The sequence below is a fragment of the Triticum urartu genome, chromosome 6A (genome assembly GCF_056163025.1).
Source record: "Triticum urartu cultivar PI428250 chromosome 6A, HENAU_Tu73, whole genome shotgun sequence".
Lineage (NCBI taxonomy): Eukaryota > Viridiplantae > Streptophyta > Magnoliopsida > Poales > Poaceae > Triticum > Triticum urartu.
In genome coordinates, this window is record NC_141878.1 from 314,955,690 (window position 1) to 314,978,483 (window position 22,794).

Sequence of the window (22,794 nt, forward strand, 5' to 3'; positions counted from 1 at the left end):
ATAATGTGTGTAGCATGGAAGATCTTGCCATCTCTTGGTTGTTATGTTGACAATGAAAGTATACCGCTCAAAAAATTATTTACCTCTATTTCAAAACCGAGCTCTGGCACCTCTACAAATCCCTGATTAGCTCTGCGAAGGGCCTATCTATTTACTTTCATGTTGAGTCATCATCCTCTTCTTAAAAAGCTCCAGTTGGAGAGCACCGCTGTCATTTGCATTCATTACTATTAGTTTACATTGATTATGACTTGACTTGGTCTCTTTTACCCTGAATTACAATGTCTAGTTAGTCCTTGATCTTTAAAGGTGCTCTGCATTTATGTTTTGCGGTCTTAGAAAGGGTTAGCGAGATACCATCTTGTTATATCATATTATGATTGTTTTGAGAAAGTGTTGTCATCCAAGATTTATTATTATTGCTCCCTAGTTGATTATGCCATTGATATGAGTAAACTTGAGACCTAAGCGTTATTGTGAATGTGGTTAGTCATAATCTTTGCTGAAAACTTGAATGTTGGCTTTACATATTTACAACAGCAAGAGCAAACAGAGTTTGTAAAAGTTTTCTTTATCACTTTCAGTTTATCAACTGAATTGCTTGAGGACAAGCAAAGGTTTAAGATTGGGGGAGTTGATACGTCTCTGTCATATCTACTTTTCCAAGCACATATGACTATATTCGGAATACATGCCTACATTGCATTAATGAATTGGAGCTAGTTCTGTGTCACCCTATGTTATGATTGTTACATGATGAACTGCATCCAGCATAATTCTCCATCACTGATCCATTGCCTACGAGGTTTCCATATATTGTTCTTCGCTTATTTACTTTTCTGTTGATATTGCTATCATCACTACAAAATACCAAAAACATTACTTTTGCTACCATTACCTTTTGCTACCGCTACCACTACTATCATATTACTTTGCTACTAAACACTTTGCTCCAGATACTAAGTTTCTAGGTGTGGTCGAATTGACAACTCAGCTGCTAATACTTGAGATTATTCTTTGGCTTCCCTTGTGTCGAATCAATAAATTTTGGTTGGATACTCTACCCTTGAAAACTGTTGCGATCCCCTATACTTGTGGGTTTTCCATGGGTGAGATGAAGAACTGAATTTCTTCTTGGGCTCCATGGTCGATGGTGCCGTTGAAGGTGAAGACGGTGATGAAGATGACGCGCTGCTCACACCTTCAGGTTCGGGTAAGCGATCCCCCTACCTGGCACGCCAAAGATGCCATGGGAAACCAAGACCACCTATGGGACCAGAGGGCCCCTTCCGGGATCGGCAGGAGGGATGTAGCGTTGCACAAAAATGAGACAAGCGTGGGCCAACACGGCAGAAATCACATAGACAATTTTACCCAGGTTCGGGATGTCACGATGTGTAAAACCCTACTCCTGCATTGGTGGATTGATGGCAGAAGGGTGGTGGTGGAGCGTGGTACAGTTGCCCGGCAGGGGCTACGCCCGTATGTGTGTCTGAGTTATACAACCTTCTAACCCTTTCTATGGTTGTCATGGGCCTCCTTTTATAGATTAAGGGGTTACCACAATGGCATAGTAGTCATTACGCACTGATAAGATAGCAAACAGTTCAATCATACCTAACTCTGCAGGCTAACGGGGTGCATTAAATGCAACGCTTAACATCACATCATTGGGTGCCCGGCAAGACTTGCTGGGCTATCTTGCCAGCTCCATGCCTGCACGCTTGACACATCGTTGGAAGGGTGTCATTTGTAGGAATTTCTTGTAGAAAGAGGCTTCCATGTGGCGAATGGCTTCCATTCAGTCACTTCGCGGTTCGACACCGCACTGATTGACGACGTGGGTCGTGGCACAGTGGTTGGGTGAGGTGGTTTTGCCTTCACGAGTCCCGGCAGACCCTGTCGAGAAGTCTTGGACATCTTCTTCCAGGGGTGGCCTCGTCCTTGTCGAGCTCGCCTGCCCGGCAAAAGAGGTTTTCTCCTGGTGACACCGTGCTTCTCTAGTTTGATCTTGGTCGTATTGATTTGCATGTTGGTCCTTTGATGATGTCGGTCTCTGTGCTCTGACTTGGGTTGGTGCCTGAATCCTATTCCCGTGCCTGTGCGCAGTCTGGGTAACAGACCCAGGGCTTGTTGCACTGACAACCTCCTCCAGCCTCTACCTGTGACTGTAATCCACGGCGTCTCCCTCCTGCCTCCACCAGCTACTGTTCATCCACGGACCCTGTTCATCCAGCCTCCAGCGCTCCTCCACCGGCTATTGTTCAACCACCCCTCCACGGGATACTGTTCATCCAGCCCTCCACCGGCTACTGTTCAACCAGCCCTCCACGTAGTCCTATTCATCCACCCCCAACTGGCTCGATCGGGGTCTTGTTCATCCAGCGGAAACAACCTCTACTACCACGGGGTCCTGTTCATACAACCCGCAAAGGGAACTGTTCATCCAACCCCTAACAACGCTCACTGTTCATTGAGAGGCAGCAGGTTCGATCGGCTTCAGTTAGCAGGAGTAGCGAAGGAATCGCTTGATCGGATTCAGTTATCAGCCAGATCAATGGATCGCTCGGGTTCACTAACGTGTAGCCTTGAGTGCAATCGCTTGGGTTCAATAGGCGAACGCCTCGCTCGGGTTCAGTTAGAGCCCAACGCCTCACACAAACGCGCGTACGTGTATGAGAGAAATGCACAATCCCTCCGTGCATCGCTCGACCCCGACCACTCACAATAACGGGAACTCCCTGATATTTTCCTCGCCGTCGCTTCTACCACGGTATTTTCTGTCAAGGACTGCCCAAAGAATGTGATGCAGCTGCGTCTCTGGCCCGCTTAGGACGAAAAGCCCATTTTCTGTCACGATTTCTTGTCATAGAAGTAGGATCCCACCACATCTATGATGATACCAGGTTTTGTCACAATTATCGTCATAGAAGTGTCATAAGCATGACAGAAAAAAAATCGTTTGGCCCAAAATGTCACGGATGTGTCTTCTTTTTGTAGTGCAAACGTAATTCCTGCTCGTCCTCGAGTAGGTAAATGATAAAACCGAATTTTTTTATGTGGAATCTTGCCTGACATGTTCATTGCATATTCTTTTGTTTTTTTAGCATGGACATTTGGACATTTATATGGTTCAAAGCAATAGTCTAGTTTTGACATGAAGATTTCAATACTCAAGCATATCAACGAGCAACCATCTCTTTCAAAATATCAACACTAAAGAAAGTTATCCCTAGCCCATCATGCTCAATCATTAATCCATTCATGAAACATAGTCGCATATTAGCTACATCCAATGCTCAAGTATGATCATAATGCTCCCTAGTTGGTGCTTTATAAGTGAAGATGGAGACTCAAATAAAAATAAAAATTGCATCAAGTAAATAGATAGGCCCTTCGCAAAGGGAAGTAGGGATCTGTAGAGGTGCTAGAACTCAAAGCATAAACTGAGAGATACGTTTTTTGAGAGGCATACTTTTCCCATCAACGAAAATGACCGAGTAATTCCCAACACTTTCCATGCTAGATATATCATCGACGGTTCCCAAATAGAAAATAAAGTTTATTCCTTTTTCCACCATACTTTCACATTCCATGGCTAGCCATATCCATGGGTGCCGTCCATGCCAACACTTTCCAAGGAATTTATTACTTGACAACATAAAGTAAATTTCTTTTTCATTTTGGGACTGGGCATCCCTATTACCGTCGTACTCTCATGCAATGACAAGTGAATAAACACTCATCTTGAGAATAACACATCTAGCATGGAAAATATTTGTCGCCCCCTGTCACTTCATGAGTTGTATGAGCACACAAAAAGGAAATTCATTTTGAAAATTAGAGATGGCACATACAAATTTACTTAGAACGACACAAATATACCATATATAGGTACGTATGGTGGATTCATATGGCAAAACTGGGTTTAAGGATTTTGGATGCACAAGTAGTATCTCTTAGTACAAATGAAGGCTAGCAAATATATTGAGAAGCATCCAACCAAGAAACAAAAATTCACATAAGCGAGCATTAAGCATAACTAACACCAAATAAATCACCATAAATTGGATATAATTTCATTGCATAACTATTGACTTTCGTGCTTGCATTGGGAATCACAAACCTTAACACCAATATTCTTACTAAAGCATAATTACTCACCAACATGACTCGCATATCACTATCATCATATCTCAAAACTATTACAAAGAATCATTTTTATTTTGTCCAGTGATCTTCATGAAAGTTTTTATTATATCCATCTTTAATATCTATCACGTTGGGACTAATTTACATATGTTGCAATTGCTTTTGATAAGCTCAAACAAATTTAAGTGAAGGGCAAGAGCATAAAAATTTTCATCTCGCAAAATAATATAAGTGAAGAATGCAAGAATTTCTTCAAAAGTTTACTAACTCTCAAATAAATATAAGTGAAGCATGAGAGCATTTCTTCAAAAATATTAAAGCACACCATGCTCAAAAAGATATAAGTGAAGCGCATAGAGAAATTCGAACAAATAATAACATAATTTTGGCTCTCTCAAATAGGTTTGTTTAGCAAGCATAGATGACACAAAATCAAAATCAAAACAAGAAAAGACTCATATAATACAAGACGCTCCAAGCAAAACTCGTGATATGTGGCGGAATAAAAATATAGCTCCAAGTAAAATTATCGATGGTTGGTAGAAGAAAGAGGGGATGCCTTCTGGGGCATCCCCAAGATTCGTTGCTTGGTTATCCTTGAATATTAACTTGGGTGACATGGGCATCCCCAAGCTTAGGCTCTTTTCACTCCTAATTCCTTCATCCATCAAGATCTCACCCAAAACTTGAAAACTTCAATCACACAAAACTTAAAAAGAACCTTCGTGAGATCCGTTAGTATAATAAAAAAATCATTGCTTTAAGTATTGTTAAAAACCCATTCATATTTTGTTTTTGCATTATACCTACTGGATTCTAACTTTACCATAGCTTATATCCTCCAATACAAACCATAGATTCATCAAAACAAGCATAGAATGCAAAGAAAACAGAATCTGTCATAAGCAAAACAGTCTATAAAGATGCGAATTTTGGTCATACTTCTGTTACTCCAAAAATTCTGAGAAATGATAAAACTTAGGAAATTTGTATATTTATCTTGTGTAAAAAATTCAGAAATTTTTGTCAGTTCTGTGATTTTTAAGAATTGTTTTACTAGACGTAAAAGTTTTTGTTTTCCAACAAAATCAAATCAACTATCACCAAACATAATCCCAAAGGGTTTACTTGGCAGAAACAGTAATTAAAACAGGAAAAACACAATCAGAACATTGTCCATGTACGTATCCCCTTTCATTTCCGGCCACAATTCAAGAATATTGTTGATTAACATCATTGAAAACTTGTTGGATTATATCTAAAATGGGGATTTCCTTTTTATGGTTCTCATAATTGTTTCGAAGAAAATGTCTCAATATATAATCAATTATAAAGGATCTGATCTATCACTGGTTTTTCATGACTCATTCCATAAAAATCAAAAATTTCCCTAGCTTCCCGTACTATGTGATCAAATTCATTCATAAGAACATGGGTAGCTATCTTTTTAGCTTTAGGATCTTTTATAATAGGTAACTCAAAAAACAAAAGTTCTTTTAAGTGCTGAATTAGCTTCCACATAAGATTTAGTTCTTTTAAGTATAGGAGGATCATCAAGAGTCAAATTTACAACACAAGTGACAAATTCTTTGATATGTTCTTTTCCAATAATATTCCCTTGCCTCAAAACAAAAGTTTTAGTATCCGGATTGCCAGATCATCCAATTTTAGGAGTTAGGCCATCATCTATTTCTGCCATACCAAAGTCACTCATGATGAGAAGTTGCAAAAAAGATCAAACAAGAAAAGGGCGAACAAAAAATAGGGCGAATAAAAAGGAAATTTTTTGTGAAGTGGGGGAGATGAAAACGAGAGTCAAATGGAAAATAATGTAAATTGCAAGGAGATGAGATTTGTGATTAGGAACCTAATAGATGTTGATGATGTCTCCCCTGCAATGGCGCTAGAAATTCCTTTTGATGTCGCTTGAAACAACATCGGTATTTCCCCAAAGAGGAAGGGATAATGCAGCACAGTGTCGGTGCAACAAACCCTGGGCCTGTTGCCCAAAATATGCACATGCACGGGGACGAGATTGCGGCACCAGGCCATACCAGAGTGCCAGAGACCATGGTTTTCGAAGGACCAACATGAAGATCAAGAAGACCAATATCAAGCCAGAGATGCAAGGCGCCACCAAAAGAAAATCCTCCCTTGCCGGGCAGGCGAGCTCGGCGAGGGCGGGATTACCCCCGAAAGAGAACATACAAGACATCCCGGCAGGGCCTCTAGGGACTCACGGAGGCAAAACCACCACACCCAACTTCTTCGACACAACTCACGTCATAAATCGATGCGGTATCAAGCCGCCAAGTGACTAAGTGGCAGCCATTCGCCACATGGCGGCCTCTTTCTCCAAGGGATACCTACAAGCGACACCCGTCCTGCGACGTTTCCAGCAAGCAGGTGTGAAGCTGGCAAGATAACCCGCCAAGGCTTGTCGGGCAAGCGACGATGTGATGTTGAGCGGCGCTTTTAATGCGCTCTGTCAGCCTGCATGGTTAGGTATGATAGCATTGTTTGATATCTTATCAGTGCATAATGACTACTTTGCCATTGTGGTGACCCCTTAACCTATAAAAGGAGGGCCATGGCAACCATAGAAAGGTTTCGAAGGTTGAATCCCCACGCATTCATACGCGCGTAGCCACTTTCGCCCCGAGGCAACCCTGTCGGGCAAGTTTGCTACGCTCCACCACCATTCGTCCACCATTAATCCACCAAAGTTGGAGTAGGGTTTTACGCATCATGGCGGCCCAAACCTCGGTGAAACCGCCTGTGTGATCTTTGCCATGATGCCCCACGCTATTCTGCTCTTTGTGCAACGTGACATCCCCCCTACCGAACCAGCAAATAGGTGGCCGTGGTTCCCCACGACATCTTTGGCGCACCAGGTAGGGACATCACTTGTGTGAACTTGAAAGCGTGTGCAGCGCGTTATCTTCGTCACCGTCTTCATCTTCGACGGCGCCATCGACCATGGCGCCCAAGAAGAAGTCTGGTGCTTCGGCTCATCCTCCACCTCGAAGGCTTCGCTGCCCACGGCCGCCAATGCAGCGGGGGATGTGGAGGCACGCAAGGACGTGGACACCGCTGGGGACGTGGTCGGAGCAGGCGGCACCGTCACCGCTTCCCCGCGGCTGATGCAGGAGCAGGAGACACCGGAAGAGAGCGGCATCAACAACACCCCAGCGGGTGAAGGGTTACTCCGTCTATCACCCTTCCTCTTATCGACCGGCACAGACGAGGCAATGGCACTCAGTCCGAGGTGAATCGCCGCCCTCTGGCTGGCCCCGCCACGCGAACGGCTGCAGCGCGCGCACCTGCCCCGAGGCGGATCGACCCAGTCGCTGCACCCGACGGAGCCGCTAGCCCTCAAGCACCTTCGCCACACCACCATGCCATCTAGGTGGCCGCCCCGCAATAGCAGGGACGTGGTACGTCGCTGCTGGCACCGTCAGGAGCTGAGCAACGGTGTGATCTACATCGTCATCACCCATGCCAAAGTACTGCTATGGAGGCCATGGCGCGGGCTCAGCTGCTGCTAAGGTCTCCGCCAGCGCCCGAGCATATGGAAGAATGGCATGCCACTATCCAGAGTCTACTTGATTTGGCCGAGGGGGAGGGGGAGGAACAAGCTGGCCCGCCACGACCTCCCCGGGCGACAACGATGGCTCGTGCTGCTGGTTGTACGGAGGGGGCCACCCCCATGGTGTAGTCCTCGCCACGGCAGCTAGCGCGAGCGTAGCAGAATCAAGAACCTGATGACGTCTCGATGGCCTCTTCCGACCCACGAGCACGTCCGGGCCGACAGTGAGCTCCAGAGGACAGGCGAAGGGGAGACGGGCGTGTCGTCATTGAACGAAGCCGCGACGAGCACCGCCGGACCGATGGGTGCGATGGCCCCAATGTTGACGAGCCTACGACCGGTATTGGCGGGAGCCTATCTTTCGAGGTTGGGTGCCCTGCCTTTACTCGTGAGCTGCGGCAAGTCCGTTGGCCGTCCGTTCCCATGTTCAAGCCCAAGATACCCGAGAAGTACGATGGGAGGCTGAACTCGGCAGAGTTTCTGAGCATCTACACCATCGCTGTTCAAGCTGTCGGGGGAAGAGATGAGAAATTGTTTGTCAACTACTTACCTTTGTCTCTCAAATCCAATGTGAGGTATTGGCTAATGCACCTGTCGGAGAACTCCATTTCATCACGGGCTGACCTCTGCCATGAGTTCATTAGCACCTTCACCAGCAGCCATGAATAGCCGGGCAGGCCAAGCGACTTGTAGCTTCTCCAATAGAAAGAAGGAGAGACCCTCCGAAAGTATTTGCAGATATTCAGCAAGGTCCATAGGAACATCCCAAATATCCATCCAACAGCGGTGATAGCTGCCTTCCAATCCAATGTGTGCAACTGCAGGATCCGTTCTAAGATGAACGTGCGGTTGCCCAAGACTGCGAAGGAGCTTTACACCTTGGTGGATAAGTGTGCTCGGATGGAGGAGAGAAGGAAGCTTCCTGGAGAGGAGGATTGCATCAACATTGATTCAGAGGATGATGATGAATCCACCAGTTAGAAGAAGGGCAAGAAGCACACTAAGAAATGCAAGGATAAGGCAGTGATGTCTGTTGAAGGATCGGCTACGCCTAGTACCGACAAGAAGGCTAAAGCCGAACTACCCAGCAAGGAAGCTGTCGTGTGCGCTGACTGCCAGGAGGCTGCGGCTGCCGAGAAGGCCGGGAATGGTGATGGGCCATACTGCAAAATTCATCGGACCAAGGGCCATTACCTTCAAGAGTGTTATCATCTTGAGCAAATCGTTAAGAGGCAGAGGGCAGAATATGAGATGCATGACAAGGAAAAGGGTCAGAATGTCGCTGGCAGTAAGGGCCGAGGCGGTGAAGAAAATCGCCTTGGCAAACTCTTCCGGAACCAAGAAAACCCCGGCAGAAGTCGAAAGAAGGAAGCCTGTGATGATGAGAGTGATGGAGGGGATGAAGAGGAAACTAGTGAGCATGAGTTTTAGAAGGCTACTAACGCCCTATGCATTGACGGAGGTGCATCTATGCACACCTCTCACCGCAAACTCAAACGGTGGCACGTGAGGTTAATGTCGTGGACCCAGCAGAAGAGGCCCGGAAACCTCTCAAATGGTCAAGCACGCCCATCATCTTTGACGAAGAGGATCATCCTGACCATACCACGGCGGTAGGATGCTTGTCGTTGTTGGTTTCTCCAACAATTAGCAATCTCAAGGTCACAGATATGTTAGTGGACGGCAGGGCCGGGTTGAATCTGATTTCCCCTGTAGTCATCAGCAAACTTGAGATAACAGAGGAATAATTGTAGGGCACCGGCACGTTTCAAGGAGTTAATCTCGGTAGGATTGATCCTAAGGGAAAGATCATGCTGTTGGTGAAATTGGGGGGGGGGTGAACTATCGGACTAAGAAGATTGTGTTTGATGTGGTCGACCTCCCTTTGCTGGAAAATGGGATCCTTGGATGCCCAGCCCTGGCTCAATTCATGGCAGCATCCCACTATGCCTACGACATCATGAAGATGCCTGGGCCGATAGGAGTCATTTCCATCCCATCAGATGAGAAGGACACAATCATTTGCATGGAGAAGATGTACCGGGACACAATCGCAGCAGAGGCAGCGGCAGCAGCAGTTCCCGCCAAGGAAGACAGAGGAAAAGAAGAAGGATAACAAGGACGCTGGCGAGGAATCCAGGAAGCGTACCTCTTCGGAGTATGCTGCACCTGTCGATGACTTTCCAGAGAGTTCCAACAGAAAAAGATCCGAGGTTACTACACCTCATGTGAAGAAGGTCCCGGCAGGGCTGGCTGGCGATGATGGTACTTTCACTATCAGCGCCACCCTCGATGATAAATAGGAAAGTGTGCTTGAAGCCTTCCTACGGGCGAATATCAATGTGTTTTCCTGGCAATCATCTGATATCCATGGTGTTCCCAGGGAGTTAATCGAGCACCACCTTGACGTCTGTCCACCTGCCTGACCCATCAAGCAGAAAGTCCAGAAGCAGGCCTTGGAGAGGCAGCAGTTTATTACAGAGGAGATCAAGAAGCTTGAAGCAGCTGGTTTGGTCAGAGGAGTTCTACATTCCACATGGTTAGCAAATCCAATGGTGGTTCAGAAGGCTAATGGGAAATGGAGGTTGTGCATATATTTCACACATCTCAACAAGGCTTGCCCGAAAGACCCATTTCCCTTGCCACGCATCGATTAGATTGTGGATTCCACTTCAGGCTATGATTTACTTTCCTTTCTTGACGCATATTTTGGGTATCACCCCAAATCTTCATGTCTAAGGAACACGAAGAAAAGACCTCGTTCATCACCCCATGTGGTACGTACTATTTTTTCCATATGCCATCCGGATGAAAGAGTGTCAGGTCTACTTTTGCAAGGATTCTTCAGATTGGTTTCGAACCACAGCTGCACAGTAACATTGAAGCCTACATGGATGATATTGTGGTCAAGACCAAGGACAGAGCCACCCTTATCCAGGATTTAGAGGAGATATTTGCCAATCTGCGCAATATTAACTTGAAGCTCAACCTAGAAAAGTGTGTGTTTGGTGTTCCCTCCGGCAAGCTACTTGGGTTCTTTGTATGCCATCGGGGGATCGAAGCCAACCCCAACAAGATCAAAGCTATCGAGCAGATCTAGGCACCAAGGACGGTCAAGGATGTGAGGCGTTTGATATGGTATGTTGCCACACTAAGCAGATTCATTTCCAGGTCTGTCGAGCGCGCCCTGCCGTTCTTCAAAATTCTAAAGAAGGCAGGACCCATGACATGGACCCTAGAAGCAAACGCGGCTTTGGAAGAGTTGAAGACCTACTTGTCCTCTATGCCCACCTTGGTTTCTCCCAAACCACAAGAACCGCTGCTGCTATACCTGGCGGTAACCAACTAAGTGGTTAGTGCAGCCATGGTGACAAAGAGCAAAGTGGATGAAGCAGATAGTGAGCAAGGACCTGCAGACCCAGAGAAGGATCAGGACAGAAATAAGCAAGGCAACAAGAGCGACCCGAAGGACATGGCAAGGAAGAAAGTGGTGCAGCGCCCAGTGTGTGATACGTCTCCATCGTATCTTCTTTTCCAAACACTTTTGCCCTCGTTTGGACTCTAACTTGCATGATTTGGATGGAACTTACCCGGACTGACGCTATTTTCAGCAGAATTGCCACGGTGTTATTTTTGTGCAGAAATAAAAGTTCTCGGAATGACCTGAAAAACAACGGAGAATATTTTTGCAATATATAAAAAATATTTGTGAAAGAATCAAGGCCAGGGGGCCCACACCCTGTCCACGAGGGTGGGGGCGCGTCCCCTGCCTCGTGGGCCCCCTGGTGCTCCACCGACCTCAACTCCAACTCTATATATTCATGTTCGGGGAGAAAAAAATCAGAGAGATGGATTCATCGCATTTTACGATACGGAGCCGCCACCAAGCCCTAATCTTTCTCGGGAGGGCTAATCTGGAGTCCGTTCAGGGCTCCGGAGAGGGGAATCCATCGCCATCGTCATCATCAACCTTTCTCCATGACCAATTTCATGATGCTCACCGCCGCGCGTTAGTAATTCCGTCATAGGCCTGCTGGACAGTGATGGGTTGGATGAGATTTATCATGTAATCGAGTTAGTTTTGTGAGGGTTTGATCCCTAGTATCCATTTTGTTCTGATATTGATGTTTCTAGGACTTTGCTATGCTTAATGCTTGTTACTTGGGCCCAAGTGCCACGATTTCAGATCTAAAACTATTATGTTTTCATGAATATATGTGAGTTCTTGATCCTATCTTACAAGTCTATAGTCACCTATTATGTGTTATGATCTGTTAACCCCGAAGTGACAATAATCGGGATACTTATCGGTGATGACCGTAGTTTGAGGAGTTCATGTATTCACTAAGTGTTAATGCTTTGGTCCGGTACTCTATTTAAAGGAGGCCTTAATATCCCTTAGTTTCCAATAGGTCTCCGCTGCCACGGGAGGGTAGGACAAAAGATGTCATGCATGTTGTTTTCCATAAGCATGTATGACTATATTCGGAATACATGCATACATTACAATGATGAACTGGAGCTAGTTCTGTGTCACCCTATGTTATAACTGTTGCATGAGGAATCACATCCGATATAATTATCCATCACTGATCCATTGCCTACAAGCTTTTCACATATTGTTCTTTGCTTAGTTACTCTTCCGTTGCCCCTGTTACAATCACTACAAAACTGCTATTGTTACTTTTGCAACCATTACCACTACTATCTTATTTTTTGCAACTAAATACTTTGCTGCAGATATTAAGTCTTTCAGGTGCGGTTGAATTGAAAACTCAACTGTTCATACTTGAGAATATTCTTTGGCTCCCCTTATGTCGAATAAATAAATTTGGTTGAATACTCTACCCTCAAAAACTGTTGCGATCCCCTATACTTGTGGGTTATCAAGACTATTTTCTGGAGCCGTTACCAGGGAGCATAGCTCTATTCTTTGAGTCACTTGGGATTTATATACGCTGATCACTATGAAGAACATGAAAGATAAAAGAACCAAGATTATTCCCTCAACTACGAGGGGAGGTAAGGAACTGCCAGCTAGCTTTGCTCTTGATTCACCTTCTGTTTTGAATAAACTTGCGACACCTACTCCTGCTATTCATTCTAAAATGTCGCATGTTATTGATGATGCCACTTCTACTTTGCATGATACTTATGATGAAACTACTTCTATGCTTGATAATATTGTGCCACTAGGTGAATTTCTTGATGAACAACTTCCTAGGGCTAGAGAGAATGAAATTATTGAAACTGATAATATTGATGGAAGTGATGACGAAGATTCTCCCCCTAGATATGAATTGCCTGTTGTGCCTGAGGGTTATGTTATGGATGAAGAAACTGCTAGGGACTTTTTAGCTTGCAATGATAGATCTGATCTTAAGAAATTATTAGCTAAGTTTATAGAAAAGTCTTTGAATGCTAGAATGAAATATGACCCTGCTTTTGCTACTTCACCTATCTGTATTTCTGATAAGGATTATAATTTCTCTGTCGATCATGAGTTAATTAGTTTGGTTGAATCTGATCCTTTTTATGGCTCTGAATCTGAAACTGTTGTGGCACGTCTTACTAAATTAAATGATATAGCCACCCTGTTCACTAGTGATGAGAAAACTCACTATTACTTTATCCTTAAGTTATTTCCATTCTCATTAAAGGCTGATGCTAAAATATGGTTTAATTCTCTTGATCCTAGTTGTGTGCGTAGTCCCCAGGATATGATTTATTACTTCTCTGCTAAATATTTCCCCGCTCATAAGAAACAAGCTGCCTTAAGGGAAATATATAATTTTGTGCAAATTGAAGAAGAGAGTCTCCCACAAGCTTGGGGGAGGCTTCTCCAATTACTTAATGCTTTGCCTGATCATCCTCTCAAGAAAAATGGAATACTTGATATATTTTATAATGGACTAACCGATGCTTCCAGAGATCACCTCGATAGTTGTGCTGGTTGTGTTTCCAGGGAAAGAAAGTTGATCAAGCTGAATTGCTATTGAATAATATGTTGAGTAATGAAAATGATTGGACACCTCCTGAACCAACTCCTAAGCCAACTCCAAAGAAAAGGGGTATTCTATTTCTCAGTCCTGAAGATATGCAAGAGGCAAAGAAATCTATGAAAGAAAAGGTATTAAGGCTGAAGATGTTAAGAATTTACCACCTATTGAAGAAATACATGGTCTTCATAATCCGACACAGGTAGTAAAGGTAAATTCTCTCTATAGATTTGATGAAGGTGATATTCCTCGTTATAAGTCTGCTAGCCAATGCTTGGATGAGTTTTATATATTAATCAAGAAAACTTCAATGCTTATATTGGTAGACAATTGAAACGTAATACTTATATGATTGAACACTTGAGAGATTATATGTCTAGAGTTAAAGGTGAACTTAAACTTATTAATAAACATGCTTCTATGGTTACCACTCAAGTAGAGCAAGTACTTAGGGCTCAGAATGATTTGCTCAATGAATTAAAGGATAAGAAAAATGATAATGATGTTGGAGTTATGACTAGAAGGGGTAAAATGGCTCAGGAACCTTTGTATCTTGAGGGGCACCCTAAGAGGATTGAGCAAGATTCTCAGAGAACTAATGTTGATGCACCTAGTTCTTCTAAGAATAATAAAAAGAAATGATAGGACTTTGCATGCTTCTAGTGAACCTGTTGTTGATACACCTAGGAATCCCAATGATATTTCTATTTCTAATGCTGAAACACAATCTAGTAATGAACATGAACCTAGTTATAATGTTAATGATGATGTTCATGTTGATGCTCAACCTAGCAATGACAATGATGTAGAAATTGAACATGCTTTTGATCTTGATAACCCACAATCAAAGAATCAACGTTATGATACGAGAGACTTAGTTGCTAGGAAGCACAGTAAAGAAAGCGAACCATGGGTTTAAAAACCCATGCCTTTTCCTCCTAAACCATCCAAGAAAAAGGATGATGAGGATTTTGAGCGCTTTGCTGAAATGATTAGACCTATCTTTGTGCGTATGCGTTCGACTGATATGCTTAAAATGAAACCTTATGCTAAGTACATGAAAGATATTGTTACTAAAAAAAGAAAGATACCGAAAGCTGAAATTTCCACCATGCTTGCTAATTACACTTTTAACGGTGGAATACCTAAGAAACTAGGAGATCCCGGAGTACCAACTATACCATGCTCCATCAAGAGAAACTATGTTAAAACTGCTTTATGTCATCTTGGAGCCGGTGTTAGTGTTATGCCTCTCTCTTTATATCATAGACTTGATTTGAATAAGTTGACAACTACTGAAATATCTTTGCAAATGGCTGATAAATCAACTTCTATACTTGTCGATATTTGTGAGGATGTGCCTGTTGTGGTTGCAAACATTACTATTTTAATGTACTTTGTTATTCTTAATATTCCCGGGGATGATAGTATGTCTATGATTCTTGGAAGACCCTTTTCGAATACCGCAGGGCCTGTTATTGTATGCAACAAAGGCAATGTCACTTTTCATGTTAATGGTAATGAGCATATGGTACACTTTCCGAGGAAACAACCTCAAGTCCACAGTATCAATTCTATCGGAAAAATTCCAACAATTACTATTGGAGGTTTCATATTTCCTCTTCCTACTCTCAAGAAGAAATATGATATTCTTATTGTTGGGGACATGCATATCCCCGTTGAGGTAACCTAGTGTTATTCGAAATTTCTCCGGTTTCATGCGATTCGGAATGAGTTTGTTAATAAGAGTTGATCAACCTTGTTAGTGGATTCCTTTTGATGAGCATGGGATGGATGAAGTTAGAAAGCACAACTTTCTGTAACCTCTTTTTTCTTTATGTTATTTAGTTTAAATAAAGCAAAAATAGTATTTTCCGTCTATTTTCTGAATTATCCTTGCAATAAAAAATACCTCGAAAATAAAAGTTCTCCAAATGCCCTGAAAATTTAATATGATTTTTTCTAGAATATTTAAGAATTATTGGCACTGAGAACACACCAGGGGGACCCACCATGTGCCCACGAGGGTGGAGGGCGCCCCCGGCCTTGTGGACACCACATGGGCCCCCTCAACTTATTCTTGCACCCACACACTTCGTCTTCCTCTAGAAAAAACATCCACCAGCTCAAACCCGTGTTCAATCTCATCTTGCTACCATTTTCGATCTCCTTGCTCAAAGCTCCATTCACAAAACTGCTTTGGGGGATTGTTCTTTGGTATGTGACTCCTCCAATGGTCCAATTAGTTTTTGTTCTAGTGCATTATTTATTGTAAATTTTTGCTGCTTAGGTGACTCTGTTCTTGATCTTGCATGTCAAATTTATGTGGGCAAAAGTAGTTTTAATGCATGATATAGCCTCTAGGCACTTGTAGGAGTAGTTGTTATCAATCTTGTTGAGTTTGGTTCACTTTTATTTTGAGTAACTAAAAATTTCGGAAATTTTTCAGAGGAAGAAATATGTTTAGGAAAATGTACCAAGGTGGTTCCTCAAAGAAGCAAGGACCCAGGCCCGCGATACGTGAGCTGGACTATGAACTACCAAGAGAAGCTCAAGTGCGGCCTTGTGAATGGTCGTCAGAAGATTTTATGGTCCAACCGGGAATTAAGGATGAATTTGACGGGTATGTTCGTAATGCTGAACATGAGGGATTCGTGTCAGATAAGTTCCCCAACATTATCACCTAACTGATTCCTTTGTGAGAAGGTTTAAATTTACATCATCACGCAATTCTCACACTGTCCTATTTGATCTCTATGATAAATCTTATACCATGGACTTAGAAGATTTTAATACTTCTTCTAAACTCCCACAGTGTGGTAATGTTAGTGAACCTCGCAAATCTGAATTTAAAGAATTTCTTGCTAGTATCACTGTGGGGGAATCTAGAGAAATAACACAAGCTACCATAGGGAGCATTCCTTTTCCTACCATACATTATTTTTCTCTCTTTACAGTTAGATGCATCAATGGTAAGGATGGGGCATGTCACATGTGTGTTCCCGATCTTAGTGTTCTTCAAGAGTGTTGCATTAGGAGATAAACAATACAACTTAGGGGCCATTGTTGCACGTAGGTTGCATCATAACATTATTATTGGAGACTTGTTTGGTGGAATTTATGCATCTCGTGTAGCTAATTTTCTTGAGATACCCATACATGAGAATGATATTGAATTGCCCCCCACTTATCTAGATTATAATGATATGGTTCATCATCAGTTTGTTGAGAGGAACGATCAGTTCCTCCAGTACTGACTAATCTTTGACAGGCATCGCACTGTCCATGCTGCTCTCCCTGCTCCTGCTTTCTTTGACTTTTAGACAAAAGGGAGATATGTTATAACCAGGGAGGAGGTGAACGGGTATGATAGGAGGACAGAGGCAGCTCGCCTCCAAGCTGCAGCTCGTCAAGCAGTAGCTGCTGCATCTCATTATGACCCCAGCTACAACTTTGGATTTCCACCAGGCCAGCCGTGGCTATAGACCAACTTAGGCCAAAAGCCTAAGCTTGGGGGAGTACGTATTTCTCACCAACATTACATTCATGTTCACACACTCATTCCAGTTGTCGGTGTTCATACTTTTTCATTGTATCATCCATGCTAGTTTATTTTCTTTTCCAGCTGTGTGTTTGAAAACCCTTAAGAAAACAAAAAAATTAGTTGTGGCTTTTAGCTAGTTTACTTTCCATGCTTGTAGTAGTAGTAATTAAAAGAAAACCCAAAAATATTTCTCGTTCTTCTTTTGCTTGTTGGGAGCTTTCCCGTGTAAATAGTTTTATTTCTTTTCTTTGGGGTCGAGAGGAGAAGACCATGATGAAAATGTTGAGTGGCTCTCATATGCATTATTGTTGATCTAACCAAGACCCCATATTACCTTGTCTTCTCTGTTGTATTGAATGCTTGCAGATTCCAACTAAGTGCAACGCACGTGCACTATTATTATTATCCACACTGTTCGGTTGTGCAAGTGAAAGGCAATAATGACGATATATGATGAACTGATTGAGATGAGAAAAGCTGGTACGAATCGACCTCTCTTGTTTTTGTAAATATGACTAGTTCATCGTTCCTCATTCAGCCTATTATCAATGAAACATGTTTGCAATGATAATTAGAGACTATAGTTGCTCATGCCATGCTTAATTTGCTAGGAGTTTATAATGGTTTACCTTGCGTGCCAACATGCTATTAAAATGGTTGTGATGTGGTATGATAGGGTGGTATCCTCCTTTGAACGATTCGAGTGGCTTGACTTGGCACATGTTCATGCATGTAGTTGAAACAAAATCAACATAGCCTCCATGATATTTATGTTCATGGCGATTTTCATCCTACTCATGCTTGCATTCAGTGTTGATTAGTTTTAATGCATGTTCACGACTGTTGTCGCTCTCTAGCTGGTCGCTTCCCAGTCTCTTTCTAGCCTTCACTTGTACTAAGTGGGAATACTGCTTGTGCATCCAACTCCATAAACCCAAAAGTTATTCCATATGAGTCCACCATACCTTTCTTTATGCGGTATATACCTGCCCTTCCAAGTAAATATGTATGTGCAAACTCCAAACCTTCAAATGAAATTCTGTTTTGTATGCTCGAATAGCTCATGTATCAACTAGGGTTGTCTGTATCTTCCATGCTAGGCGGGTTATTCTCAAGAGGACTGGACTCTGCTCCTCACTCATGAGAAAATGGCTGGTCACCGGGATGCCCAGTCCCATGCTCAAATCAAATCAAAATAATTGCAAGCAAAACTCCCCCAGGATTGTTGTTAGCTGGAGGCCCCCGTTGTTTCGAGCAAGCCATGGATTGATGCTTGTTCATTGCGGGGGAGTATAAACTTTACCATTCTTCTTGGGAACCGCCTATAATGTGTGTAGCATGGAAGATATCGAGATCTCTCGGTTGTTATGTTGACAATGAAAGTATACCGCTCAAAATATTACTCATCTCTATTTCAAAACCGAGCTCTGGCACCTCTACAAATCCCTGCTTCCCTATGTGAAGGGCCTATCTATTTACTTTTATGTTGAGTCATCCTCTTGTTAAAAAGCACCAGTTGGAGAGCACCGCTGTCATTTGCATGTATTATTGTTAGTTTACATTGAGTATAACTGTGACTGGATCTCTTTTACCATGAATTACAATTTCCAGTCGGTCCTAGATCTTCAGAGGTGCTCTGCATTTATGTTTTGTAGTCTCAGAAAGGGCTAGCAAGATACCATCTTGTTATATCATATTATGATTGTTTCGAGAAAGTGTTGTCATCCGAGATTTATTATTATTGCTCACTAGCTGATTATGCCATTGATATGAGTAAACATGAGACCTAAATTTTATTGTGAATATGGTTAGTTCATAATATTTGCTGAAAACTTGAATGCTGGCTTTATATATTTACAACAACAAGAGCAAACAGAGTTTGTAAAAGTTTTTCTTTATCACTTTCAATTTGTCAACTGAATTGCTTGAGGACAAGCAAAGGTTTAAGCACTACAGGAATCAGCTATTTTGCCGTCTGCCATGGCGAACGGCAAAGGCCTTTGCCGTCAGCCGTGGACGGCAAAAGGCTCCGGCAAAGTAGGCTACGGTAAACAGCTACTTTGCCGTCTGCTTCCTGGCGGCTGACGGCAAAGGCCCTTTGCCGTCTGCGGTGGACGGCAAAGAGAGCGGACGGCAATAATTGCGCTGTCAGTCCGTTAAGTGGCTAACGGCAGGCCTTTGCCGTCCGCCGCTGACGGCAAAATTTCTAGTGTCTTTGCCGTCTGCCGTATGATGTCATCTACACGTCACTACATGGCAGGTTCTTTGCCGTCTGCCACTGATGGCAAAGTCTTTGCCGTCTGCCACTGTAGGCAAGCTGACCAAATGGGTCAGCTCCCAGGAAGCACAGCTGGATGCCACGTGTCTTCTTTGCCGTCCGCGGAAGACGGCAAAGAGCCCGTTGCCGTCAGTGGCAGATGGCAAAGAGCCTGCATATTGGCTCTTTTATCTGTTTTTTATTAAATCCAACAATTTTCATCACAAATATATATGACATATATAGATATATTTCAAAAGGCCATTACAGAGCAAACATATAAGATATCCAACACATAACTTCATCATCCAACCATATATATTACATGCATAGTTCCATCATACATAACAAGTTCAACATAGAGGCATCCAACCATATATATTACAATAGTTTCATCCAACGATACATGCATAGTTCAACGATACAAAAGAAACAGAGAAAGGGATAAGGAGCACTCCATCTATGCAAGCTCTCGTCAAGTGAATGAAATCTGCAAAATGAAAAATAAGAAAGTTAGAACAAGAAGAGTAGAACAAGAAGAAGGCTAGAACAAGAAGAGTATGTCATTTATGAGCTAACTTACATGAAATGGATCAAATATGAGCTAACTAAGTTGAAATGGGTCGTTTATGAGCTAGCTAAGGTGAAATGGACCATTTATGAGCTAACTTAGTTGAAATGGGTCGTTTATGAGCTAACTAAGGTCAAATGGATCGTTTTTGAGGTAACTAAGGTGAAATGGACCGTTTTTTAGCTAACTTAGGTGAAATGGATCATTTATGAGCTAACTTAGTTGAAATGGATCGTTTTTGAGCTAACTTAGGTGAAATGGATCATTTATGAGCTAATTTAGTTAAAATGGATCTTTTTGAGCTAACTTAGGTGAAATGGATCATTTAAGAGCTAATTTAGGTGAAATGGATCGTTTTTTAGCTAACTTGGTGAAATGGATCGTTAATGAGCTAAATTAGTTGAAATGGATCGTTTATGAGATAACCTAGGTAAGATGGGTCATTTTGGAGTTAACCTAGGTGAAATGGGTCATTTTAAAGCTAACGTAGGTAAAATGGATCATTTAGGAGCTAATCTAGGTAAAATGGGTCATTTTTGAGCTAACTTGGATGAACTGGATCATTTATAAGCTAACCTAGGTAAAATGGGTCATTTTAGAGCTAACTTAGGTAAAATGGATCGTCTATGAGCTAACTAAGCTAATTATGCAATTTTTGACATAAGTAAGCTAAGTACAGATCGTTTTAGAGCTAACATAGGTAAAATGGATGGTTTTGGAGGTCAGTAAGCTTATTAAGTCATTTTGGAGGAGAAGATGCTAAGTCTAGGTCATTATTGTAAGCATTGGAGGAAATAAAGCTAAGTCTAGGTCTTTATGCATGTGTTAAGCAAAACACTAGATAAACTTACCAAGATCCAGGAGGTGTAGGAGCGGGGTGGCTCGTGTCGGTAGATGGAGAAGGATCGTGCGATGCTTGTCTGGAGTTACGCTGCACCAAAGATCATTTCCAATGTCTTGTTAGCATTATGACACTCAAATGTTAATACTAGCAAGTAATGTCCATTCAAATAAAACTCACCGTGGTCCCAGGAGCAATCACTGGCATCGGCGGAGCGGTCTGACCTGTCTTCTCGCACACAGACTGCACATTTGGTTTTGACGACTCAGTCATACTAGTTAGTAATGAGACAAACACTACATGAATGTTTTGGCTAATCTGCAGAAGAAACTTACCACAAGGAGCTCGTACATGGCCCTTGCCTGCATCTCATTCCGTGCCCTCTCCTCCTCCATCATCTTTGTCGTCCTCTGCATCCTCCTCTATGATGAATGCCTCAGCCATCGATGCTTCAATTCTACGTTTATTTTTACATTTTTCTCGAAGCGTCTTCTGCATCCTCTCAGTTGGGTAGCACCAACGATTTTGCACGGGCCCCCCCAATCTTGCCTCAGTCGGGAGATGCAAAATCAAATGCTGCATTGGATTAAAGAAGCCCGATGGAAAGATCTTCTCTAACTTGCAGATCAACTCCGGTGCCAACTCTTCCATTTCTTCTAGCACGCCAGGCAATAGTTCTTTCGCACAAAGAACACGGAAGAAATAGCCGAGTTCTGCCAGTACTAGCCATTCATCCTCAGGGATGAAGCCACGCAACATCACCGGCATTACCCGCTCAATCCATATGTGCCAATCATGACTCTTGAGACCAAATATCTTCAGTTTATCAAGATTCGCTCCCCTCTTTAGATTCGCTGCATACCCATCGGGGAACATCAACTACTGTTGCACCCACAAGAGAATTTCCCTCATAGCTGGCCTTCCAAGATTGAACCATGCCTTTGGCTTCGTCCAGTTCTGCATTCCTTTCGGTTCTTTCATGTTTTGGAACGGCCTATCACATAGCACCTCCAGATCGACTCTAGCCTTAGTATTATCCTTTGACTTCCCGTCTATGCTGAACAATGTACCAAAAAGTGCCTCGGCAATATTCTTCTCAGTGTGCATCACGTCGATGTTGTGTGGGCAAAGGAGGTCTTTGAAGTAAGGCAGATCCCATAAGCATGTTTTGTGAGTCCACGCGTGCTTAGTATTATACCCCTTGAAGTACCCTGGACGTTGTGGATCTGGCTCAAGAGCGTTTAACTGATCCAGGGTCTGTTGGCCTGTCAATGCAGGTGGTGCAGAGTTTTTGACAACTCTACCCCTGATGAAGTTCTTCTTGTCTTTCCTGAACTTATGGCGAGGATCCAGGAACTGTCTATGCATGTCGAAGCAAGAAAACTTGCGACCGGCCTGAAGCCAACGAAACTCAAGAGCTCCCTTGCATGTGGGGCACGGGAACCTTCCATGCACACACCAGTCAACAAATAGCGCATACGCCGGCAAGTCATGCGTCGAGTACATGTACCAGACACGCATTATGAAGTTCCGTTTGCTAAAGGCGTCGTATGTCTTGAACCCATTATCCCAGGCTTCTTGCAATTCGTCCTTAAGCGGCTGCATGTACACATTCATATTTTTGCCCGGATAGTTGGGTCCTGGAATTATCAACGTCAGGAAAATGTTCTTTCTTTGCATAATCTGTCCGGGGGGGAGATTGAGTGGAAAGACAAATACGGGCCAACAACTGTATTGGGCTGCCGTCATACCAAACACACTGAACCCATCCGTGCTGATGCCGACTCAAGGATGCCTCGGATCTGCCGCTTTGTCAGCATGTAATTCATCAAACTTTTTGT